General features: G+C 43.0%; 1 long non-coding RNA gene across 1 annotated transcript; it reads left to right on the forward strand.

Moving 5' to 3' along the window:
- The first annotated feature begins 8,002 nt into the window (after window positions 1–8,002).
- On the forward strand, window positions 8,003–17,541 carry LOC143327747 (uncharacterized). Its single transcript, XR_013077759.1, has 3 exons — window positions 8,003–8,171; window positions 11,026–11,088; window positions 17,358–17,541. It is a non-coding gene; the product is annotated as an uncharacterized LOC143327747 (long non-coding RNA).
- The last annotated feature ends 469 nt before the right edge of the window (window positions 17,542–18,010 follow it).

The raw sequence follows: 18,010 nt of genomic DNA on the forward strand, positions 1-18,010 counted from the left end.
TAATATATTTCAAGTCTATCATAATATAATATTTTTATGCTTTTTAGATGTGAAGATTTGCTGATGGTATTCGTCATATATGACAGCACACTGAATATCCTTTGGATTTGGACCATTAAACAAAACATGAAATTCTAATATACCACCTTGAGCTCTGGGCTGTAATGGAAATCTGTAGCTATTTATTTTAAGTATTAATTGATGAAATGGGATATAATTGCTAGATTGATGATAAAGATTATTGCAAGTTGCAGCCATACTGTAACAATTCCTCCTATTCGTACCGGCGTTGAAGATCCTTTTCTTGTGCACAGAACAGAATGAAACCCTGCACCCACCTTCAGTATGCTGTCTCCCACCCACACTACACTGTCTCAGGAGTCTGGATAACCAATGCTTTAAAGAACAGAGGGATGTCTTTTATGTTGTGCCTTTTTACGAGGATAGCATCTCTAAATTTAAATCCAAAGAACAAATTCTTTAATTGCTTCCTTTCCAGTAATCCCTATATCCCCCACCCCCACCATGTCTTCCAGGGCACGTTGCCCATCCAGCAGCACCATGCTCCTCCTGTTTTGGCCATCTCTGCTGGAAGATCCTCTCATCAGTGTGACTCTGCAAACTTGAGCTCAAGACATACTTCGACATTTGTCTGCAACAAACGCACAACCCGCAGTAATTATGTGATGGGATTCACAAAGATGCAGTTTCTGAAATTTAACCTCCTAGCAAGAGTGGATGAAAACTACCCCTTTTTCTTGATTACACACAATAATTGGCAATCCATAATCCAAAAAACTATATATCACTCGGAAATTGATAGGTGATTTAATTCAGTGACCAAAGTTAAAGGTTAATTTATTTATCATTCTGCAACACAGGGTTGTACAATGAAGTGCATGTTGTCGTCCCTTTATGCTACTCACTAAACTAAAATTATATAAATTGGTGAATAAATAAAAACACTAGACAACAAGTAAATTTTAGTTGTTAATATTTTCTGATATTTTCTTCGCTTTTTTACCTATTTTTTCACATTACATCCTGTAATTTAAATGGTTTTTTTAATCTGAATTTTATGTCATGGATCTGCACAAAAGAGTCTAAGTTGGTGAAGTGAAAAGAGAAAAATATATTTAAAAAAAATGTTAAAAAATAAAAAACTGAAAATCGGCACGTGCATACGTATTCACCCCTTTGGTATGAAGCCCCTAAAAAGTTCTGGTGCAACCAGTTACCTTCAGAAGTCACATAACGTGTGCAATCTAAGTGTCACATGATCTGTCAAAATAAACACACCTTTTCTGAAAGGCCCCAGAAGCTGCAACACCACTAAGCAAGAGGCATCACACCATGAAGACCAAGGAGCTCTCCAAACAAGTCAGGGACAAAGTTGTTGAGAAGTACAAGTCAGGGTTGGTTTCTAAACAAATATCCAAATGTTTGATGATCAAAGCACCGTCAAATCCATCATCTTCAAATGGAAAGAACATGGTAACACTAAAAACCTGCCAAGAGAGGGCCGCCCACCAAAACTCACAGACCGGGCAGGAAGGGCATTAATCAGAGAGGCAGCACATAGACCGAAGGTAACCCTGAAGGAGCTGCAGAGTTTCACAGCAGAGAGTGGAGTATCTGTCCACAGGACCACAATAAGCCGTACACTCCATGGAGCTGGGCTTTAGGGAAGAGTGGCCAGAAAAAAGCCATTACTTAGTGTTAAAAATAAGGAGGCATGTTTTGAGTTTGCCAAAAGGCATGTGGGCGACTCCCCAAATCTATGGAGGAAGGTGCTCTGGTCAGATTGGACTAAAATTTAACTTTTTGGCCACCAAGGAAAACGCTATGTCTGGCGCAAACCCAACACATCCCATCAGACCAAGAACGCCATCCCCACAGTGAAACATGGTGGTGGCAGCATCATGCTGTGGGGATGTTTTTCAGCAGCAGGGACTGGGAAACCGGTCCGAGTCGAGGGAAAGACGGATGGTGCTAAATACAGGGATATTCTTGAGCAAAACCTGTTTCAGTCTGCCTGTGATTTGAGACTGGGACGGAGGTTCACCTTCCAGCAGGACGATGACCCGAAGCATACTGCTAAAGCAACACTCGAGTGGTTTAAGGGGAAACATTTAAATGTGCTGGAGTGGCCTAGTCCAAGTCCAGACCTCAATCCAATTGAGAATCTGTGGTCAGACTTGAAGATGGCTGTTCACAAGCGAAAACCATCCAACATGAAGGAGCTGGAGCAGTTTTGCCTTGAGGAATGGGCAAAAATCCCAGTGGCAAGATGTGGCAAGCTCATAGAGACTCATCCAAAGCGACTTGCAGCTGTAATTGCCGCAAAAGGTGGTTCTACAAAGTACTGACTTTAGGGGGTGAATAGTTATACACGCTGAAGTTTTCTGTTATTTTGTCCTATTTGTTGTTTGCTTCACAATCAAATAATAATAAAAAAATCACATCTTCAAAGTTGTAGGCATGTTCTGTAAATGAAATGATGCAAACCCTCAAACAATCAAACCTGTATCAGCTCTGTTATATTTCCATTTCAAGGGTTGTTCAGTGCCTAAGGCATTTCTCACACTGTCTCCCCGACTGATTCTTTTAAGTGGCCTTGTGAGAATATTCCTTTGTTTTCATGATGTAATTTTTGCCAGGATGTTTCCTGACCAGCAGCTGAAGCATCCAGATAGAGCAGCGTGTAAAAATCTCCTGTCTCACCTTAATCAGCTTCAGCCTAATTATGGAACTCCTCAACACAATTAGCTCCACTGGTGTTTGTTTAGGTTTGTAAAGAGAGTGGACACCTGTGAATTAGATTTTTATAGTAAGTATTTTTATTATTATTTTTTTTAAATCTCTTGATGGGTGGAAAAATACTCCACTGTGTCAGTGTTTTAAAACATTTTAAAATACTGCAAATGAATTTACTTTGACTCTTTGTATAGTTTTGGGGAATTCTGAGCAGAATTTTGTTGCCATGAAATTGGAGCTTGTGTGGGACTGACAGAATCATGGAGGGACGGTGACACACCTGTGCTTGATGATGTTTTACCATGTTTGATTATTGTTTAAGGAGCTTGATAAAGGTCACTGCAGACCGAAACCTTGCTGTATTTCTCTCAATAAATAAATATTAACTGCCATTCCCATACTACTTGTGCTGCGTGATAGTTTTTTTTTTTTTTCTCCTTTTCCCCTCAGCTTATTAACTCAGTTTTACTCAGTTTTCCACCAGCTTTGCGGCAGCTTAGCGATGCTGTTTGTGGTCGGTGACTTTCGGTTCGGACACTGATTGAGCAGACAGGTGTGCGCTCCTCCAGCGTGTTTTAACCCGGCTGTCAACCAGGACTCGGCCTCTCAGAACCGACCACCAGGACCCTCATAAGGTGCTTCAGGCCAACTTGTTGGGTTCAGGATGTTCGCCTGGGTTTGTATTTTCTTCTGCGCTTCGCTCGGTCGCTTTATCGCCGCCGAACAAATGATGACCGGTCGGCCGCACGAAGTCCCAGCGAACAGCAGCGCGGTTCTGACGGCGGCGCGGTTCGCTGTGGACGAATTCAACAGAGCCAACGCTGAGGACATATTTGCCTACAAAATAGTGAAAATAACATCGGCCAAAATCCAGGTACAAGTTAATTCTGGCTGAATTAACCCTTTGGAGATACCTGCAGTGAGTCCTGCTGTTTGCTTTAGGTGGTCGCGGGGATAAACTACATCCTGGAAGTGCTGCTCGGTCGGACTGTGTGCAAGGCGAGCGACACGACTGACGGTGAGCCATGTGTTTACCAGTCTGAACCCAAGGCAAGTGCAACGTTTGAGGCGGTGTTGAACACATTCAGGACAAAAAAAAAATCTCATCCGAGAAAAGTAGAATTGTGCACCTTTTTAAGCCCCAGTGTTTTTCATCAATGTGGAAGTTGTTGCGCTTATAATTTCCTTTATTTCAGGAGCTTCGGTGCCACTTCATCGTTACAGAAATCCCTTGGGAGGATTCACGTGTGCTTACTCAAAAGAAGTGTCGCCAGATTAATTAACTGATACCCTGATTGCTGATGTTGCCTAGTAAAGTTTTCACTAAGCCACGTTTTAATGTGTTGTTCATCTCATATTTCCTAAATGATGCTTGCTTACTAATACACTGCCAACACCCGCTATTTATCTTCATAAACCAATGATTTCATTGGCTCCCACATATGCCACTTGTCCTAACACTGAGTTGAATAAGTTCAGTGACCTGCACTCACTCTGCATTGTATAGGGCGAAAAATGGCATAATTATTCCAGTGAGTGACCGGGGCAGCTTTGCTGTGCCTCATCTCTCAGTGTGTGTCCTGGCAGCTGTAAGGCTCTGGTTGCGTGTCAAGCTCGGTCAGACACATGGCTGCTAAACTGAGACGAGGCTGCACCTCTCCACACTACAATCACGGTCTCCAGAAGGGCTCTGTATGGAGGATTACAGGCATTTTCAGATTACTGCTCAGCAAGACTGAACTGTCTGCTGCTCTGACCCCCTTTTTTTTTATTACAGGGGGAAACGGACAGCTCACTGATAATGTTCAGATAAACACGCAGCGCAGGGGGGAAATTATGTCAAATACTGCATGAGGGTGTGGAAGTGGGTGTAGTTTGTTTGGGGGAACAGTGGTGCATATGGATGTTTGAGCTAGGACCAGATTTAGGGGTTTTTAAAACCACATTTTGCATCATCATTCCACCAATAGAGGGAAATTAATAAAATAGGATTAGCGAGTGCTAAAGTGTGTCTTACAGTAATTGATAAAATAGGAGATATTGCTAAGTGGCATTGGGGCAAACGAGGCTGCATCTGTTTGGCTTTGATTACAGTAAACAGCCACATGGATAAGCAGTTGACACACACCCTCTCACCCACCCCATAATGTCTCTAATCATGGATGTCTTAATCAAACTGAGCAAAACATAAAGAATTGGCTGGCACTGTGGATTATGTAGCAGGGGTTAGGAATGTGTGTGTGTGTGTGTGTGGGGGGGTTACTCCTTAACGTGGGATGACTAACATCGAAGCTGTGGTGCCAGGAGTATATGCCCTGTCCATCTGCCATCCCACTCACCCACCCACCCACTGACACACTAACAGGTGCGTGCGCGCAGATACACGTGTGTTCTGCGTGCACGCGCTCAAATACTCCACCCCGCACTCTGGCCCTACCCCTGTCCTCACTTAGCCTGGGCAGCAGATGGTGAGGGGTAAGGCTTGTTGCCCCCTCCTCCCCACTCCAAGCCACCAGCCCATCACCCCCTATCCCCCCCTCCACCCCACCCAACCCCATCCCAGAACACCACCCCACCCCTCTTTGTGTTGTTGAAGAGCCTGAGTGTTGAAAGGCGAGACCCAGCTTGTCCCCCCCTCCACCCCCACAAATCCTTGGCTGGCTGCCATTGGCGGGACTCAGTCAGGTGTCCTAATGCTTCAGTTAGGGGAGGAAACGCTGGTTAATCTGCCCATCGCGTGCCACCGGCCATGGCCTGGCCTCTTTGTGTCTGGCACCCCTCTGATCAGTCCCTCCACCCCTTCATCTGTCTTTCCCCCTTCTCTTCCAACCCAGTTTCTCTACCCCAAGACGGTGTCATCCTTTCTTAAAAGATCTTCCCCTCTTCCTCTCGGGATGTGTTTTTACTGCATTCTTTATTGGACATTTCCAGTAGTTTTGACAGTTGTCCTACATCGTTGTTGATGGATCTGTTTCACCATCTTATCAGTTATCAAATCCTATTTTCTGCTGACTCATCACTGGCATCCAGCATACCTGTCAATGCATCGTACGGGGAGAATGATGCTAATGAGTATTATGCCGTTCTTTGTAACTTCTCTCCCCTGTAGTACCTAATAAGGCTTTTTTTTTTTAGTACATACAACATGCTGAGATTCATAACTCCAAACATTATTACATTTTGCTGCTACTGCCACATTTACCAGTCTCAAGTTATAGTACATACACTTTTACATCAAATTCGCTTTTAAAGGAAAACTTCAAGTTAGGGCTCTAAAGATTATTTTCATTGTCGATTAACTTCTTGATTAATCAATTTGTTGTTTTGTCTAGAAAATGTCAGAAAATGCTCAAAAATGGTCATCGGTGTTTCCCAAAGCCCAGGATGATGCCCTAAACTGTCTTGTTTTGTCCACAACCCAAAGACATTCAGTTTAAGGTCATAAAGAAACTAGAAAATATAAAAAAATCAAGAGGCTGGAATCATTTGATAGCAAACAAATTGATTCATTTTTGCAGATCTACTTGAAGTGATTAGTTAATACAAAATTGCAACCAATTAGGTCAAAGTATTAACACATCAGTGTACTTTAAGAACGAGCTGAAATCCACAATTTTCACTGCTTCATCATCTTTTCCTCCTTTGTCAGTTTTGCACATTTTGCTCTCCATCTTTCTGGCATCATCACACAGACTTTGACCCATCTCATTACACAGAGGTAGCATCTCCTCGTACTCCTGGAAGGTGCACCGCTCTGATTAGGATGAATGATGCTTGGATGCTACTTGGAGGAGGTTGACATGGTGTGGTTGCGTAACCAGAGAGGGTCATTACCATTTGACCCCTGCTGACCTCCTTTTTGATTGACCCTGGGCTTGGTCACCGCTTCAGAGCACAGGCAGGAGGTATAAGGTCAGAGTTCAAAGTATCCTCAGCTGTGCTGTCATGGAAACGGCAACGTTTGCTCTCCTGATGGTCAGTTTTAATCTAAGGACAGTGGTTCATTCAAGACGTTGTTTCATTTGCTGTTATTTTGTCTCACCTTTAAAAGGTTTGGTGTTTTCTCCTTGGAAGCTCTTTTTTTATGTGGCCACACAAGCAAACTTAAGATGTTAATCTTTACACTGGTTTGAGGTATTGGAATAAGGATGTTTGTAATGGCTCCTTTTATAGCATCGGTGCTTCCTGTGACGATCATGTGGCTGCAGATTTTCCCGTGTTGAAGAATTTGAAGTGCGCATTACGTTCCACAGATTAATTCTTTGTGTGTTACCCTTTTTTTTGTTGCTTTTTTATTTGTTACATGCCGTCTCGGGGTTTCCATTTTGTGTGCGATGTGCAGCAAAGCGTAGATCTGCCTTCGGTGTTGAGACCAAAGCTTCAGAATCCGCCATTGTGGTCAATCGAAACACACCCGTGGTTTGTTTTTCCACTTCCTGTTTGTGACTGTTGTGAAGGGTTTCCTTGCAATCAGTGCTGCGGCTGGGGGGGGGGGGAATCAATACTTTCAATGTACCGTGTGGCCAATGGAATAAGGGAATGATTTATGTAGGGATGGCTACTCTCCGAATCAGATGGGATGTGTGTTTGGTGGCCGGATGAGCAGAGAGGAGGAGGGGTGGTGGCACAGCGACCCAGAGCAAGAAGAACTATAAAAGGTTAAAAAAAAGTGTGCTTTACTGCTGTTGATCGTGGCACCACTCCTCTCCCCGCTGTCCCTCTCCTCTCTTTTCATCTCTCAAACACACCATGCTCTCTGACTGTCCCGCTTAATCTTAGCGCTGTAGTATTATGAGACTAAAGACCCACACACACACACACACACACACACCCCAGGAGTTTAGCAGGTTGTGGACCACCAGCCAGAAACAGCATATGTCCCTCTCCTCTCCAGATTAATGGGAGCATGTTAATATTACCATACAGTCAGAGAGGAAGGGATAGGGGCAAGGAGTAGGGAGGGGTGGGAGATGAAAGGTAGAGGGAGAGTGCAAGAGCCTTGCAGACAGACTCACATCCAGAGGGAAGCACGAGGCAAGAGGAATGAGAGCAAGTCTGTGAGGGAAGGAGGTTGCGAGCAAGTCTTGGAAAGATGGAAGTGTGGAGGCGGGAAAGAGCGAGAGAAGCGAGGACATAACAACCATAGAAAAATGTGTGTGTATGTGTGTGTTTGCTTTATTGCAGTGGCCCCACCTACCCCTCCATCCTGTTAAGGAGGCACAGTCCGAAAGGAGGAGGGGTAGGATCCCCTCCCTCAGCCACCGACACACACACATACTCTCTCTCTCTCTCTCTCTCTGGCTCATACACACACTCTGGCTCTGCGAGGAAGCAGTCGCTGAGGAGCTCTGGATAGCCCATGCAAGGTTCTGCAGGTGTCCCACCCTTCTCTCATCACATGGATGCTTTAGAAGGTACTGCTTCCATTTGTTTCTGCCTCCTTCTTGCCATCCATCCCGATTCTTCTTCAGTTTTCTTTGGTTTGCTCTTTTCTCCTTCTTCGCTCGAAGATTTCCCCGCTTCATTGTTCGGAGTAATCTGTGAGCCTGTGCTACTAACGTGTGTGTGTTTGTGTGAGATTGCATGTGCGTGTGTGTGCGGGACCGAATGCATGCTTGCATGGTTGTTTACAAGCTCTACTGTAGCCGCTGGTCTGACAACTTTAGTAGAGTGGATTCTATCGGCAGCATGTGTTCTAGCTCGATTCGATTTTATTATCTCGTAATGCCTTTTTCAAAAGTAATTTTATAGGAGCCATGGCTTTGGCTGCTCGTTGCATTATTTAGTCGCACATTTTATTATTTCAATTGGCGCTCAACTCTTAAGGGTGGAGGTAGACAAAGCGCATTATGTATGCCCTGTGTACACCCTCTATATGCGTATTCATGATGTTTGGGTAGAGGCTCTCGGTCAAATCAAGTCTCGTAGAAATACATGGCAGCATCTTTACAACAGCACGAGTATTGTGGTTTTTTGGGTGTGATGGTGGGTGTGAAAGAGTTGGAGATGAGCAGTGAATTTTGGGAGTTTTTTGGGTGGCTTTCGGTTGTCACATTGCCCAACATTTGTTACAGTAACAGAACTGGAAAAAAGAAAAAAAAACAAAAAAAAAAAACCAGCTATTAGTCAGTTGAGTTGTGGCCATGCTGCATATTGTTCACTTTTTCACCATGAAAAAGTCGATTTATGTGTCTCATAAAAACTTAATTAGACAGAGGCTGAACCAGATTATATGCTTTATTAGAGAGAAATAAGGGAGATAGCAGCAAAAACGGCTAATAATCCTGTAACGTTGTATATGTGTGTCAGAGAGAGAGAGAGTGTGTGTGTGTGCCTGTGAGTGAGAGAGCACATGTCTTGCATGGAACGTGCTGTATTGGTGAACACCCAATACACCCCTCTTCTGCTCATACTGGAGATGGAGGTGCAGCGTAAAGCAGCGCTCCATTGACATAATGATGGAAATATTCATTACGGGCCTTTTATTTCTATATGCAGCAGAATTTGTTCTAATTTTGTGATAATTCTAAATTTAACAATCTACCTTTTCTGCTTCACCAGGATTTTACATGGATGACTAAGCTAAAATTCTTGCATTATTTTGGTGGGGTTTAGTCTACCCTGGGCATTTCTTAACGAAACATTTGGCTCACTGTCCCAGCTTTTATGTGTTTGTTGACCGACCGACCCACAGACCTACTGTTATTGTTTATTCAAAATTCGTTCAGGCCATTACATCCCTGTTTGGAAATCCAATTGGTGCCCATTTGTTCAAACCGACCTGATAAATAACCTCCAAATCCATCCAATATCTCCCCCTCATCCCTTTCTTCTGCTCATCCTTTAGGTTAAAGCAACGTGCTCTCCCCCCATTTTTTAGGCTCGTATTGACCTGTTAATAGTATTATCCACAGAGCGTGTGGCAGGGCCAGGGTCACATCCCTCTAGGGTTTGGATGGTCAGCCCTCTGGCCACTGTTTGGTCAGAAAGCGGCCAATAGGACCTAAGCTGTGGTCATCCTTCAATCTAGCTCCTTTCACAGCAGAGGTCACACGAGTCAGAGGGTAATAAGTTTAACCCCTCGAGGGGTGAGAAGTCAGAGGTCACAAAAAAGGCTATAGGGAGAAGGTGTGCATCATCAATCAGTGGCACTCCTGGTTATATCCACGCATATTGATGACACATACTCGTTCCTGCCAATCTCATTTGCATGGCTTGCTAAGCACAAAGAGCAGTCATTATAATCATATACGTGTGAACAAAAGTAAGATCTGAGGCTGCTTTTAGGTCTGTTCCACCTGTACAGTCGTGGTTTTTCAACCTTTGATTTGCGTAATTTTAACCCACTTCATCATGCAGGCTTTTAAATAACAACATGATTGTTGGTAAATGCCATCTGCTTTTATAAACGGTAACGCTGCTCCGTCGATTTCCCCCAAAAAATGCTTGGAAAGAAGAAAATCTATTTTATTTGAAAGAATCTGGTGTTCTGTTATTTTTTTCATTAATGCTTTAAATATTTTTCACCCCAAAACAGTATGATTCAGTAGATTACATTTTTTTTCAAACTAGTTTAAACCGTTAATGCACCAATTTATTCAGTATAGACTGTATGTGATTATAGCTCTTGCATCCTACACGCTTAATGCATGGAGTGTGGAGAGCTGAAAACAAGGGCTGTTTTTCTTGTTAGGGGTAAAATAGTTGCTTCTTGATGGCTTCATGTGAATAATCATAGGTTTATTTGTAGGGGGTGCGGCCTTTTTAGTGCATTTCCACAATTTTCTGCCAGTTTATGTCGTCTCAGCCTCGTGGGCATCTTTAAATGCATGTGATTATGAAGCCTCTAAAGGCCACAATGATCGTGTGACATTTTCTTAAATTCTGCTGCAGATGAGCAAGTGTATCCCTCCTTGTAAATCTGAAATGGTGCGGTGCTGATGTTTCAGCATCTCCCAGAGGTCTCCTCTCCCTGGCTGATGTTAGCAATGTGTCAGCATTAAGCTAGGGCTGCCTGCTAGGCTGCTGGGGGTGTGGTGGCGACCAGCCCAGCCTGGCCAAAAGCCAGACCAGACATGTCTTGGCACCAGACAACAGAGACGTGACAGGATCAAGGATTGGGGGAAAAATATGCTCGTACAGTATGAAGTATCGTTGATCCATATTATTAACAAAGTACAAAGATATGTACATCGTGCACATTTCTGAAGGATTTTAAAGATTTATTTTCCCTGTTGTTTTTTTTTGTTTTTGTTTTTGATTCAACAGTGTACGTGAAGGGAGAGATGGAAGGGAGCAAGGGATGAACGAAGATCCAAGATCAGACAAATGGTACGTTCCTTCACCACATGAGCCACCAGGACGGGCCCGATGTGTATGACTTTAAGGGAGTCTCCACATGTGCACTACATATATGGGTTGTGGCGCATATTTGTTAGACGGGGCACACTATAGGATGTGTGCATGCCATTAAGTGTGTGAATAAGAGAGATGTACATGTTGCTCAGTCAGCTATTGCACAGACAGAGGCCATCAATCACAAATGCACAGTGAGCCGCATTGCTCTTTTCCTGGTCCCTCAAGTCCCTTCTCTAGGCTGGAATTACACAGCACTTTAGCTGCAACACTGCATTTTTCTGGACTTTGTCTTAAACCTGCACCGTAACTCAAGCAACACATTTGTGCCGTGCCATGTCTTTTTAGACTGTGACGAGAGGTGAAATTTTACGACTTATAAATCAGCCCCATATATGCAGTCGTATCCGTTGTTTCTACCAGGTTCGGGTTCTCCAATTGCGGTAAAATGTGCACAAACTGAAGTCTGATGCTTCCACACCATCTTAATATTACAGAGAAATATATTAAATAAACAGTTGAGGAGGCTGCTTCTCGTGTTTTGCAGGGTAGCATCACCCCTCTGTGCGTACTGTAAGCAGTATGAGTACAACATATTGAAGGCCGTTCCCTGGCTGCAACTACTGTACGGCTTCATTAGCCTCACAACAATGCTTCCCCATGCCTGCTTGACATCTTGTTTCCCCGCATGTACCTGATGTCATTTGCTTCAGAGCTCAGTGTGTGCTCCTCACCTCCATATGAACTGTCCATTTCTTTTGTCCATGTGTTTGACAACTATCGTCATTAGACTTTTGAATTATTTTAAAAAATGCGCAAGAATTTAAGAGCACATTGCATTAAACTATGCTAGGACACCACCAAATTAACTATAGCTCTATGGTAAGGGCAAAAGCCAGCTGTATTTGATAGATGAGCGTGAAGACCTTGGGACATGAGGTAGAGTATGCTGAGGGCTGTGTGTATTTTGCAATAGTGGCGTCGGTTTGGAGAGCGCATGTGATAAGCAGCAGCTGGACCTGGTTATTGTCGTGATAAGAAAAGGTGATCGATCATGTGGTCAAGGTCTTGTCTTTCAGACATAGTTTGATCAGCCGAAAGGTTACTTCATATTTATCCGCTGAACTACAACAGCGTCTAACTAGTGTGGAAAAAAGCACAACATACACAAGCACTGAAATAGGCTAAAAACTGCCCAACCTTCCTAAAACTGTTCATATAGATTAAATCTATTCTATCTCAGCCACTTAACTATGCAGAGTAATAGACCAGAAATAGAGAAAAGGAATTAAATGTTAAATTGTATTTTGCAGGGGGTAGTGTCCATCACAACACACCCAGATCTTCTTTTCCCAGATCAATGTAGGGAGAAACCTCCTCTCTGATGGGGTCTTAATGAAGTTAACGCGTTGTCCGGGTTGTCAAGAAATGCTCTCTGAAAAGGTCACGTATTACTGCTCGCTATGTTGTGATGTGGCCAATAAAACAGCCAATAACTGACCCTGTGAAACATGTGCTAATGAGAACGTTTTGTCAGGGGTTTTATCCTCAGGATTGAAAATATGCCATTTAAAGAAATACAAAATGATCCTTCGGCCTCATTCATGCCACTATGAAACCATGAACTTAAGCAATGAATTAAGCAGGAATTTAGTTATTATTAATACCTTGATAAGCAAACTCAATAATAGATGTGAATGAAGTTCTTGGTTTGAAAGTAGACCTCCCCTTAGCCCGAGGTGAGCTAACATTGTGAACACCTTCACAGGCATACAGTGCATACAGCAGTGAACCCAGCGTAGGTTTACCACTCTGTTAGAACTGTGGTGTTTTCCTTCAGCTCAGAGAGGAGCAGAGGAGCAGAGACGCCCCTTCATTCAAGAAACCGTCTTTTATAGGGTCCGTTCTTAAAAGCTTGAGTCGACTTTTTAAACAGCGATACCATTTACATACAGTGAAATCTTTACGTGTTCGAGTTTAGAAGGCGAGTTGATTCCAAAGATTAATATTACATCTTATCATTTTTTTTCTGTGTATTTTTGAGTCTCACCATGGGGATGGCTTACATTCAAGTTTAATTCAGGGAACTGTTTTATCAACTGTTTTAGAGCAGAGGGGCGATATCCTTTAGAGAGATGCTTTGAGTTACCATTCGTTTGTTCCTCTCGCAAGCTTTGTGAAAATGACTTGCGACTTTTTCTAAGATTTGGTGATGCGGAATTTAGGTAAGGAGGGAAGTTGATAAGATGGTAAGGCCTCATTCAGCGCCGACGCTGTCTGTTAAATCAAGGTGATGAACGGGGACCTTGAAATGACCAGAGGCCTATAACAGAATGCTCCCTGGGAAAAGGCCAGTCCTCCAATGGGCCTAAATCGACTCCCCGCTCATTTACATGAGACATAAATTCACATTTAAATGGCAGAAAATTGCTCGGGTGGCTGATACACTGGGGCATATGAAATTATAATTGTAGTCAGCGGCGTGCGTGTGTGTGTGTGTGTGTGTGTGTGGCTGATATAAGATTGAAGAGATGTGTGGAGGAATTATGCATCCAATAACTGAGATGGGATGTAAATATGGTCAGGACCAGTCAGTAGTCTGATGTGCCATCGGCCCATTTCATCTGAGACTGCAGTGCAGGGGCTAAATTGCAGCCAGTCCCACACTGAATGAAGGGCAAATTAAAACTGGTGTCCACAGTACTATAGAGAAGTGTTTTATATAAAATGAAGTGTCGAGTCTAAGTGGAGTGTTTGCCTTCCAGCAGATTGTGTTTGTATAGGAAAGATTAGTAGGACTGGAACTAAAGATCATTTTATATTTGTAGATCATTTTATCGATTAATTGCTCAGTCCATAAAATGCCAGAAAATGTTGAAATATGTCCTTCAGCGTCTCCTAGAGTCCAAGGTGATGTTTTAGAATATCTAGTTTTGTCTGACCAGCAGTCAGAAAGCCAAAGATTATAGCTTACAGTGATAGAAAAGAGAAAAGCAGCAAATCCTCACATTGGAGAGGTCGTACCGCAGAATACAGATAAATTACACATATCAAAATAGTTAATTCATTATCAGTAACTCTAGTGTATAAATGCACAAGACTACTCATAAAAAACCTTGAGGGAAATTCATCATGAGACGAATCACTGAAATGATAGCGTGCTCGCTTCAGTTTCATATAATACACGTTCTACCTGTTATTGTCCTTATATTTGGCATAAATGGCTGCACACAGGATGAAACTGCCCTCAGATACTGTGCAGCTTGTCCGGCTGCAGTTTGATGCCTTTTACTCTGCCAAAGCTCTCGTTGTGCCCCCTCCTCATCCTACTATCCCTCTTTCCCTCCCTTTCTTCGTGCAGTTTTTTTTTTTTTTCCCTCCACCCCTGCAGTAGGGCTCCTAACGGAAAGGCTGGGACACATACACATGTCACATCAGTTCATGGAGATCCCAATTGTTTTTCGCCACTGTGCACCTCTGAGAGGTCTATGGGTTGCCTGTGTTTCTCAGCATGGCCCCGTGCACCCAAATTTAACCCCACATTGTTTCACACAACTCTCACACACCACGTACTCGCGTTTATGGATTCATACATCGCACATGTACATCTGCATTTCTCTGTATATGCTGTCACACACCATGCTGCTCCATCTGAATCTCGCCACATGTCATTCAGTCCAAACTGGACCATCAACAAACAGTACAATATGGCTCACCAGGAGGCCCCTTACAGACCTGTTTCATAATTTGGGCTGCTCTGTCCATTGTATCGGCCTCCTTTGATAAATTTACCTCCAACTGATACAATGCGTCAGTCTTTTTGTTAGAGGAAGACAATTGCTTGTACATTGAAGGTCTTGGGCCTTAATGAAGTGCTAAAGGACACACATTGGCTACTGGGCACAGAGGTCGTTCTTTGCTCTTAACATCAGATGACAGCTAACGGAGCAGACACCACTGTGAAAGGACGGAGACTAAAGTTCATATGGTGATATCATTACTTTATTGTTCGGTGCTGTATGTGGAAGTCAGTAAAGCGTAAAGCAGATTTGCTCCAAACCGAAAATTGAAGTAGCCATTGATGAGTCACAGTGAGAGACTAACTGAAGAAAACAATGTGGTTTGAATAGGTTGTCAGTGTCAGACCAGTAATGTGCAGCAGAATCTTGACCCTCCCAACGTCAGGCTGAAACCCCATGCTGTCTTTTTTTTTTTTCTCTCAAAGCAGTTTCATTAATATTTCAAATGATATGACACAACAGAATATAGAGCAAACTATAAAAAACATACATATGCAGGAAGAAAGCAACATAAAACAACAACAAAAAGCATCCCAACATCCGTCCAGACGAGCAGAAAAACAGGCCGTTTCTCGCACATAAAGGTCCCGTAGTTCAGCTCATTCCACCACTGACCGTGTCACCTTTGACTTAGCCTTCGTCCAACTGACTGTGCCAGTACTAGTAGTCCATCCTGAGGGTTTCCAGGTCAGGAAAGAAAATCCTTTTGACAATAAATTAACACTCTCTGCAGGGAGATGGTGCACAAGTGGCTTCCAAATGTTCAGAGATGACTGATCAGTACGGGCACAGAGCTGATCCTCTCATGTGGTAGTGCTTTAAAGATCTCTTTGTACCACAAAGTAACAGTAGGAGGGGTTTCTTTGATCCATTTTAACCGAATCCACGCTGTCTTTTTAAACTTCTTGAGTACAGTTTGTTTTACTTATTTTGCAAGGACTTATTTGTACTTGTAGTAAAGTAGTGAGACTATTCAGGGTTCACTAGTATCATCTTAGATTCACCAATTCTCCCTTTTTTTCCTCACTCCTCTTTCAGGGCTCTGGCTGTTCTGCTCTTTATTTTCGGGTTTAACCACACAGCAGGGCCAGTAAACGGCCAAGAGCCTACAGGTGTAGGCAACAAAAGAAATCCAGAACAAGATAATTAATTATTATTATTTTTTTAAGATAATTTAACTAACTAAATATTGATAAAAAAAAAAACATTCACTCCAACTTTTATTCAAGTCTTCAAAAAAAGTTGTTGTGCTGATAATCCAAGTTTTATTTTGAAAATCAAATTATGTGGATTACAAGCACAGCTATTGTTTTCAAAGCATTTAACCTGGACAGCCTTAAGCCTTTACTGACGATAAGGCATTACTTCTAATTTAGGAGCTTGGTATCAGATGAGCAGAATTATTTTCTATTCTTAATAGCAGTATTGTATGATTTTTATGCTAAACTGTTGGGGGACTGGTTGGGGGGGCCTCATGATGTTGGGACAGATGGCATTTAGCTCTAGCTGTGCCGAGCTCAGTGGGACCCGAAGCTTAAGAGGTTAGGCCTGTCAAAACCACTCTGTTCATTCACTGCCTAACAAAGTGTGGGCTGTCAGCCTGTTCCGTTTAATAAACTTAAGATTTTTCTTTTGTCAACGCCTGAGCAACACTTTGCAACTCGATGACCTGAATATCCCAACATGCATCGAGGCTCAATGGAAAAGATGGCACCTCTGGCCAAAGACTTTCCAAAATGTGTGGACATATGTCTGATTTGGTCAGTTAAACCGCAATAGCTGATAGTGTTTTGTTAATTAGAAATAATAAGGATGGGTCAAGAGGCTTTTTCTGCAAGGTGCATGCATGAGCGTGATGAATATGTGGACGTGTTACATGTAAAACTGTGTTTCACTTGAATCCAGCATTAAGTGACTGTCTGAAAAAACCTCAGTGATAAAAGGCTTTTCAGTATCAGGTGTACCAGTGTGACAAATATCAGCACAAGTATACATATAATGCATTTTTTGTGGCCATTTCGTCTTTCGTTAGGTAGATTACAGTAGATATAGACAAGAAACAGTGGGAAAGAACGGGGGAAGACACGGAGCAAAGATTTCAGACCAGAATCAAAGTGTTGTGGTTTTATGGTGTGAGTCTTCCCCACCAGGACGCCCCATATTCTGCATTGTTGTGCCACGCTTTAAAATGTATGAGTTTCAAAGCATCATAATTCACCACAAGAGGGAGACATACTGTAACATGCAGAGTGAATCTCCACCACACTGTACATTGCCCACACAGGACTGCACCGCTAATCTGCACTTAAAACGCCTGAAGCACAAAAAAAATACATGAATTTATCAGAATATCCTAAAATCACATGTGGTCATAGAGAAATTTTGACATGTTATCTCGTCCTCCCCCCTCTCTTCTCTCTCCCCCATCTCCTCAATTTGTTTCAGTGTTTGAGGTCAAAGGCTGAAGGCTGGTGAGTGGTGACCCAAGAGAGAGGCCTGGGTGACATCTGACCTCTAACTGGGTGTGCAGCTGACCCCGGAGGACACAGCTCAACAATGGGAGGCACGTGCCTTGGCCGTGTCACCATGGTAACGCAGGACCTTTTGGAACGGTAGGGGAGGGGTGTTGGGGTCAAATCTTGGTCTTTATCCTGATCGGTGTTAACCGTCTGCTGCCAACTGACTCTTCGGCACCCACCGCAGAACAGCGTGTGTGTGCGCGTTTGTATGCATGTTGGACTGACTGGGTAATCTCTGCAGGCAACTGTGATGGTGTTTTATATTCTCACAATCACCTGGAGAGATTCTGCAGTTTGTCTAATAAGCCCTTAAAAAGCCCCTCCATAAAATAAACCCTTAAACTGTGTCTTTTTTTCATCTCCATGCTCTGTATCACAAACCGTAGAAACTCTAAAGAATTGTTTTTATTGGCTGAGCAGCACGTTTGATTTGTCATGTTAGCGCCTCCTGCAACATGTTAGAAGGAGACCAAATTGTTTACCAAGGGTTGGCTTCCGTCTGCCTACCTGAACCTGCGAGCAAAGGGGATTTCACACTCTAGCTTAAGGTAATGATCATTGCACAATAGAAGAAATGTT

Source organism: Chaetodon auriga, chromosome 11 (genome assembly GCF_051107435.1).
Source record: "Chaetodon auriga isolate fChaAug3 chromosome 11, fChaAug3.hap1, whole genome shotgun sequence".
NCBI classification, from domain to species: Eukaryota; Metazoa; Chordata; class Actinopteri; order Chaetodontiformes; family Chaetodontidae; genus Chaetodon; species Chaetodon auriga.